Source organism: Eurosta solidaginis, chromosome 1, assembly GCF_040869045.1.
Source record: "Eurosta solidaginis isolate ZX-2024a chromosome 1, ASM4086904v1, whole genome shotgun sequence".
NCBI classification, from domain to species: domain Eukaryota; kingdom Metazoa; phylum Arthropoda; class Insecta; order Diptera; family Tephritidae; genus Eurosta; species Eurosta solidaginis.
The window spans coordinates 227,856,844-227,866,014 of NC_090319.1; the positions used below are offsets into that span (position 1 = coordinate 227,856,844).

General features: G+C 32.5%; 1 pseudogene; it reads left to right on the top strand.

The window, feature by feature from the left end:
- The first annotated feature begins 2,465 nt into the window (after positions 1–2,465).
- LOC137240057 (NADH-ubiquinone oxidoreductase chain 4-like) lies at positions 2,466–3,423 on the top strand (annotated as a pseudogene).
- Positions 3,424–9,171: the final 5,748 nt, after the last annotated feature.

Sequence of the window (9,171 nt, forward strand, 5' to 3'; positions counted from 1 at the left end):
CGAGTCTTCTTCCCCTTCCAACCCTTTCGAAATTTAACTCTCTTAAAAATAACGCCATCAACTACGCGCAAATCTGGCAGCAACTCTTCGTTTTCTGTGACGGTTCTAAGCAAATCTAGATATTCGTTGCTGTTGAATTCCCGAGAGACTAAATCTATTTCCGCGGGTGTGGCAGTGAAAGTCAACTCGCCTACATCAAACCCCGAAAGCGCATCAGATACTGCATTCAGGGTGCCTTTGCGATGCACCATTGTAAAATCGTATCTTTGCAGCAGGAGTGACCACCTAGCCAACCTCCCACTCCAGTCTTTTTGTGTCATCAATCATTTGAGACTGGAGTGGTCCGTGATAATCCGAAAGGGTAATCCTTCAACATAGGGTCGGAAGCGCTTCACGCTGACTATGGCGGCGAGACATCCCAGCTCAGTTACCGTGTAATTGCGTTGAGCATTATTCAATTTTTTCGAAACGAACGCGATTGGATGCTCAGCGCCCTCATCATCGACCTGGAACACCCCGCCAACACCTACTTTGGAAGCATCGCATTGAATGACAAATTCCTTAGAGAAATCGGTTTGGTCCAAGACGGGAGCGGAACTCAAGGCTACTTTAAGTTTTTTGAAAGCCCCTTTTGCTTCAGGGGTAAATTTAAATGGTCCTACTGATTTTCGAAGACAATCCGTTAGCGGACCTGCTAGATCAGCAAAATTTGTGATGAACGCCCTATACCAATTTGCTATACCAACGAACCTACGCACCTGCCGAGGAGACTTGGGAATCGGGAAATTCTTAACTTCTACTTTCCCAAGGTCTACTTTTAAACAGCCGCTACCTATCAAGTATCCCAAGTATCGAATCTCCTTTTGACAGAAATTACTATTTTTCACGTTGATGGTAAGGCCGGCATCCTGCAGATACTTCGCTACTTCCGCTAGCAGGTTCATGTGATCCTCAAAATTCGCGCTGCATTCATTAGATCATCCAAGTAAATTAAAACATTCTCCCTCAAGCGCGATGGAATTACCTTATCCACGAGTCTGCTCATTGTCTGCGGTCCATTGCATAGGCCGAACGGCATCACCTTGAAGTGATACAGAGGTTTTCCCGGAAGGGCGAATGCTGTCTTCTCTTTGGATGATTCCGTCAATTTGATTTAAAAAAACGCGTCGTTTAGGTCAATGCCGCTGATAAAATAGGTTTCCTTCAGTCTACTCAACAGGCCGTTGATATGCGGTAATGGGTACTAGTCTTTCTTCGTAACCTCGTTGCCTTTCCTGGAATCAATGCACATCCGGACCTTCCCTGGTTTTCGAACTAACACCACCGGGCTACACCACGGCGAGTTCGATTCCTCGATCACTCCCTTTTAAGCAACCTGTCTATTTCCTTAAACGCTTCGGCTTGCCTTGGTGGCAAAAGAGGGAAGTGCTTGCTTTTGATCGGAACTGCGTCGCCCGTATCGATATGGTGTTCGACTAGCTGTGTTTGCCCCAGGCCTAGCTTTTCAAGCAACGGCAACATCTCTATTACGTTCTGCAATTCGGACTTCTGCCTTATTGTCAATTCATGGAAATTATGTTCTTGTTCTTTTTCTTCGCTACCTTCTAAACACGCTAAACTTGAAAATATATCCGGGGCTAACGCAAAGGCTTTCCAGAAATCAACTCCGAAGTAAGCTTCCTGAGGAGGCGAAGGGACAAAATAAAAACGAATAGTCTAGGTAGTAAAAGTCACTGATAACGAAATTTAACCCAATATTTTCTGTTTGATACCACCTGCTGTGTATACGAATGCTTGCAGTGGGTGATACTTCAAACCATTTGTTTGTAAAAATTCTTCCAAATTCTTCCCTAGTATAGAGACGCTAGCTCCAGAATCCAACAGTCCTACCACTAAATTGTTTTCTATTTTTACTCTAACCAGAAGTCTTTCATCCTCGGTAAGAAGAATCGTGGTGCTCTGGAGAAGCTTTCGCTCTTTTACACGTCTGGTATACCTTTGCCCGCATTTTAAAATATTTTTGGACACCGTGAAACTGGGTTGATTATCAAACATTTTAGATCTTACTAGCTCATAATTATGTTCTCTTTCTTCGAAACTACATGGAAAATGTGTCTGGCAGGCAACATCCCTACCAGGTGACTTTTAATTTGTATTGGTTTGGCAACTATACATGCCGAAGTTGGGCTATCTGAGTCTGATCCGGTTTAACAATCTGTATTATCAGGGAACGTTACTATGACCTTCGGGGGCTCCTGCGTAGGAGTGCTACTAATATTTGGGAACTCACCAATTGTGAAGGCTCTACGAACTGGTTCAGCGCACGAGAAAACTCGAGCATCGGTTGATGTGGGGGCTATGGCTCCCAACGAGTTACCCCCCCCCCCCCCTGTCTGCTCGCTCGGATTCTGGTTTCCCTACCGACGATTATCCCTACGACATTTCAGAGTGAAAACGGGCTTTTAATGGGCTCTTCTTCTTTGATTTTGGGTTGAGGTCATCAACCCGAGCGTTAACAAGCTGGAATTTATTTATTATTTTATACCTTGTTTGTTTCTTTACTTATATTAATTAGTATTTTTTATTTATATAATATTTTTATAAATTTAAATTTTTTTTTCTATAAATATTTATTTAATTATGATTTATTATACTTATCATTAATTATGTTTTTTAGTAAAAATACCTATATTTTTAGTTCATTTATGATTACCTAAGGCTCATGTTTCAGGTTCAATAATTTTGACAGGAATTATATTAAAATTAGGGGGTTATGGTTTATTACGAATTTTTCCATTTTTACAATTTAGTGGACTTAAGTATAATTATATTTTTATTAGAATTAGATTAGTTGGAGGATTTTTGATTAGTCTAGTTTGTTTACGTCAAACTGATTTAAAATCTTTAATTGCTTATTCTTCTGTTATTCATATAAGAATTGTTTTAAGAGGTATTTTAACATTAAATTATTGAGGGCTATCTGGTGCCTATGTATTAATAATTGCTCATGGTCTTTGTTCATCTGGTTTATTTTGTTTAGCAAATATTACTTATGAACGATTAGGTAGTCGTAGATTATTAATTAATAAAGGTTTATTAAATTGTATACCTTCAATGACTTTATGATGATTTTTGTTGTGTATTTGCAATATATCTGCCTCTCCCTCATTGAATTTATTAGGAGAAATTTCTTTATTAAATAAAATTATTAGATGATCTTGGTTAAGTATAACTATGTTATCATTTATATCTTTTTTTTGGGGCTTGTTATACTTTATACTTATATGCTTAACTCAGTATGGAAAAAATTTGTCTGGTTTATATTATTTTAGAGTAGGTAAAATTCGAGAATATCTTCTTTTATTTTTACTTTGATTTCCATTAAATATATTGATTTTAAAAAGAGATGTATGTATAATGTGATTTTAAAATAATTTAAATAGTTTAATTAAAATATTGATTTGTGATGTCAATATGATTTAATCATTTTAACTTGTGAAAAAATTATCTATTTGTAATATTGGATTTTTTTTTGTTAATTAATTTTATATTTTTTTTTATAAGTTTAAATTTTTTATTGAAAGATTTAATTTATTTTTTGGAGTGAGAAATAATTAGATTAAATTCTTCTAGAATTGTTATAACTTTTTTATTTGATTGAATAAGATTATTTTTTATGTCTTTTTTAATAATAATTTTTTTTTGTAATTTATTATAGAAAAGAATGTATAATGAGTGAGTTAAATATCAATCATTTTATTATATTAGTTTTTAAATTTGTTATATCAAGGATGTTATTAATTATTTCTCCTAATTTAATTAGAATTATGATGCTGGGATATTAACAGTGTTATCAAATCGTATTGGTGATGTTGCTTTTTCATTAGATATTTCTTGAATATTAAATTATGGAAGTTGAAGATTTATTTTTTTATTTAAAGTTTATAAAAAACGATTTTTAGATAAATATTGTGATAGTATTAATTATACTAGCAGCCAAAAGAGTTCAAATTCCTTTTTCTTCTTGATTGCCTGCAGCAATAGCTGTTCCTACTCCTGTTTCTGCTTTAGTGCATTCTTCAACTCTTGTAACTGCTGGAGTATATTTATTAATTCGTTTTAACATTTTATTATCAGATTTTTTATTAAGATGTGTTTTATTATTATTATCTGGATTAACTATATTTACAGCTGGATAAGGTGCTAATTTTGAATTTGATTTAAAAAAAATTATTGCTTTATCAACTTTAAGTTAGTTGGGTTTAATAATAAGTACTTTATCAATAGGCTTTATAAAATTGACTTTTTTTCATTTATTAACTCACGCTTTATTTAAGGCGTTGTTATTTATATGTGCAGGTGCTATTGTTCATAATATGAATAATTCTCAGGACATTCGTTTAATAGGGGGGTTAAGAAGTTTTATACCTTTTACTTCAACTTGTTTTAATGTTGAAAACTTAGCTTTATGTGGAATACCTTTTTTAGCTTGATTTTATTCTAAAAACATAATTTTAGAAATGGCGTCTATAAATTATATTAATTTTTTTAGATATAGATGAAGGATGAATTATGATTCGAGGTATAATAGGATTAGTAATTATAAGAATTTTAGGGGTAGAATATTAAGATGATTATTATTTGTTTACCTTTTTACATAAAATTTATAACATTATTTATTTGTGTTTTAGGGGGGATATTAGGTGATTTAATTTCTAATGTTTCTTTATTTGATTTTAATAAATCTTTAAACAAGTATTTAATTATTAATTATTTTGGTTCTATATGATTTATACCTTATATTTCTACTTATGGATTAATTAATTATCCTTTAGTATTAGGAAATAGGATATCATCGGCCTAAACACCCGCGCTGTTAGCTCTGCTTACTCCAAACTGGAAAAAGAAGCGGTAAAGATGGGTTTGATGGTGAATGAGGACAAAACGAAGTACCTGCTGTCATCGACCAAAGAGTCAGCGCATATGCGCCTTAGCACCCACGCTACTGTTGGCAGCCATAATTTCGAAATAGTAAAAGACTTCGTTTATTTGGGAACCAGCATCAACACTAGCAACAACATCAGCACTGAAATCCAGGGAAGAATCAATCTTGCCAATAAATGCTACTTTGGACTAGGTAGGCAATTGAAAAGTAAAGTCCTCTCTCGGCGAACGAAAATCATACTCTTCAAGTCACTTATCGTACCCGTCCTGCTGTATGGGGCAGAAGCATGGACCATGACAACAGCAGATGAAGCGGCTTTGGGAGTGTTCGAGAGAAAAGTTCTTCGAAAGATTTATGGACCTCTACGCGTTGGCGATGGCGAGTACCGAAGAAGATTTAATGATGAGCTGTACGAGCTATACGCAGACATCAACATAGTCCAGCGAATTAAAATGCAGCGGCTGCGCTGGCTAGGCCATGTTATGCGAATGAAAGGTGATGCTCCGGCCAAGAAAGTGTTTCTATCGGAACCCGCCTATGGAAGCAGAGGTAGAGGGCGGCCCCCACTCCGTTGGAAGGACCAGGTGGAAAACGATTTAAACTCCCTTGGTGTGACCAATTGGCGCCGGTTGGCGGAGCGAAGGAGCGACTGGCGCGCCTTGTTGGACGGCCATAACCGTTTAGACGGTTAAGCGCCAATTAAGTAAGTAAGTAAGTATTAGGAAATATAGTTTATAAATCTCTCGATCCAGGTTGATCTGAGTTTTTAGGTAGTGAAAATTTATACAATAATTTAATTAAATATTCTCAATTATTTTTGTTTTTCATAATAATAATTTAAAAATGTATTTAAATTTATTTATTTTATGAATTATTATATTAATAATTGTATTATTAATATTTAATTCAAATAGCTTAAATTTAGGGTATAACATTGAAGTTTTTAGGGTAATTAAAAAATGTTTGATTAGATATATATATACACATATGCATATATACATATATATGTATATATATGTATTTATGTATGTTTATGTATATGTAGCGAATAAACTATAGTAATAATAATGAAATTTATAAAAAAAAATTTTAATTTACAATGAAAATGTAATGTTTTTATTAAACTATATAAATTATAGAAGTATAAATGGAATTAAACCATTAAAAGATAAAAGTTAGCAGCTTTTTCTTGATCATCTTACTTCTTTATTTGGAGTTTATGACCTCATGTTTATCATTCAAAATTATATGCCTCTTTTTGGCTTCAATTAATACTACGAATAAGGGTATACATGTTACCTAAGGTTAGGTCGAAACTAAATCCAATAAAATTGCTTCGTTATTCAAGATAGATTGAAGATCAATACTTTTTGAATGCAAATCAAATGTTATTTTTAGCTAAACCCCTATTTTATCATATAATTATTTTGATCAATTTAATATTCCTTGACTTCATTCAAGATAAAGTCCAATAATTAAAATAAAAATAAATGTAATTGAAGTAAGAGTTCATATAAAAATATTATAATATAATATAGTTTAAGAATTATGATTATTGGTAAAATTAATGCAATCTCTACATCAAAGATTAAAAAAATAATGGTAATTAAAAAGAATCGTAAAGAGAAAGGTAATCGTGACGATTTTTTAGGGTCAAATCCGCATTAGAATGGTGAAAGTTTTTCTCGATCTCTTAGGGTTTTTTGATAAAATAGATGCTATAATTATAATAATTGTTGTGATAATTATAATTAATGTTATTATTGTTAAAACTAAATAAATTATCTATACTACTGTTATTAGTAGTCTTTATGATTGGAAGTCAAATATACAAGTATATTATATAGATACATATATACATATACATTAATTAATCCTTAGTTTCCTCATCAATAAATTGAAATATATAATAGTAGTCATACAATATCTACAAAATGTCAATATCAGGTAGCTGCTTCAAATTCAAAATGATGATTTTTTCAAAAATGATAATTTAAGTGACGAATTAGGCAAATTAATTAAAAGGTTGTTCCGATTAATACATGAATTCCATGGAATCCTGTTGCTATAAAAAATGTAGATCCGTAAATAGAATCTGCAATTGTAAATGGGCTTCAATATATTCAAAAGCTTGAAGAATTGAAAAATAAATTCCTAATAAAATTTTAAAAAATAATCCTTGTGTAGTTTGTGAATAACTATTTTCTATTAATCTATGATGAGCTTCAGTAATTGGTACTCCTGATGTTAATAAAATAATAGTATTTAATAAAGGAATTTGAAAAGGGTTAAAAGGCTTAATTCCTATAGGTGGTCATGAAATACCCAATTCAATTGATAGGGCTAATCTTCTATGAAAAAAAGTTCAAAAAAAGGATAAAAAAAAATAAAATTTCTGATAAATAATTTATTAAATTTTGATGAGCTCAAGGCAGTTAAAAAAATTGAAACACAGTTTAAATGTTTGTATTTCTAATTTTATTTGGTCGATATTTCGATCTTATTCTGAGATCATATTCAGGAACTGTGGACAAAAACAACAATTAGTTAACATGTAAACAATTTTTCACCCTAAACATAATACCACTTACACAATTGAATATAGAAGTCAAATAAATATGAAAATATAAAAAATTTAAAACGTCGTAGGTATAAACAAAAATCTGCAAAAACAACAATACATAGAATGACGAACAAAAAGACATAATCATTTGCATTAGCATAAAAATGTACATATGTACATATATATTGGTCATCCCACTTCATTTGTTGTGTTGAGCTGCAATTCTAACCACAACAGTGTTGTTATCTTAAAACTAAGTCCGGTAAACGCGCGCCAACTGATCAGTGTCTATTTTATAATTCATTTTCGTGTCATTAGGTGTGTTCGTAATGTGCAGCATTTCTAAAGTATTTCTTTGGCCGTAATTTCTCTTCCCGTGTAAAATGGATACATTATCGAAATCGGGATAATGCCCGGTATCCTTGCAATGTGATGACAATGCCGTCTTATTGTCCGAAAAACTGCTTCTTAATTTCACATTTGGCTTGTGAACGGAAATCCTTGTCTTGAGTTTCATTTTTGTTGTCCCCACATATACCTTATCGCATAAGAGCATAAGGAATAAATTTATAAAAAAAACGGTACTCGTCACAAAAACATTTCTGAAAAACAATAAAGATATACTGATTCTAAATGCAGATCAGGGTAATGTAACGGTAGCGTTGGAAAAAGCCGAATATGATAGAAATATGCAAACGATTGTTAACAACATTTAAACATATAGAGTTTTAAAACGAGACCCTACTAGTAAATTACAAGAGAAGAACAATGCGTTAGTTCAAAAAATGTTTGATAACGGTGTTATCAATGAAATAGAAAAACAACGACTTTTAAGCAAAATTGCCAGCCCACCTAGAATTTACGTTTTGCCTAAAATTCACAAAGAAGGGGCACCACTCGAAAAATATAACTAAGTCGTCTAAATTTAATGTTAAAGATGCGATTGAATTCAAACGAAAAAAAAATAATGCCCATATCTATGATGATGAGATTCTAGTGTTTTTTGATGTTCTTATTCCCAAGCATTCCAGTAGACTTGGCATTGAAGATAATATCGTCAATATGGAATGAATTAAAAGACCATACAAAGTTAACGCAAGAGCTGTTTTTAAACATAGTTAAATTTTGCATAATGGAAAATCGTTACTTTAAACATAATGAAAAAATATATGAGAAACGGTCAGGAATGCCTATGGGATCACCAGCATCACCTGTCGTAGCGGATATAGTCATGGAGGAACTACTATCCAAATTCATGATGGAAACTGCCAACAAACCGCGCTTACTAACTAAGTACGTTGATGACTTGTTCGCGAATGTAAGGACACAAGATGTCGACAAGATGCTCAACGGTCTTAACAACTTCAATAAATCAATTCAATTTACAATAGAAACGGAAAAAGATGGAGAGCTACCCTACTTAGACACTCGTATTATCAGAAAGAATAACAAATTGTTGATTGACTGTTATAAAAAGCCCACGGCATCTGGAAGACATTAATGTTAATTCAAAATATAACACAAAAAAAAACAATTATAAAAACCGCAAGCAATTTCATTAGAAGAGTTCTCTCGATTAGCGACACGATTTTTCACGAAAAGAATATTGACGAAATAAAATTAACCTTGACAAAGAATGACTTCCCTATGACAACCGTAAATC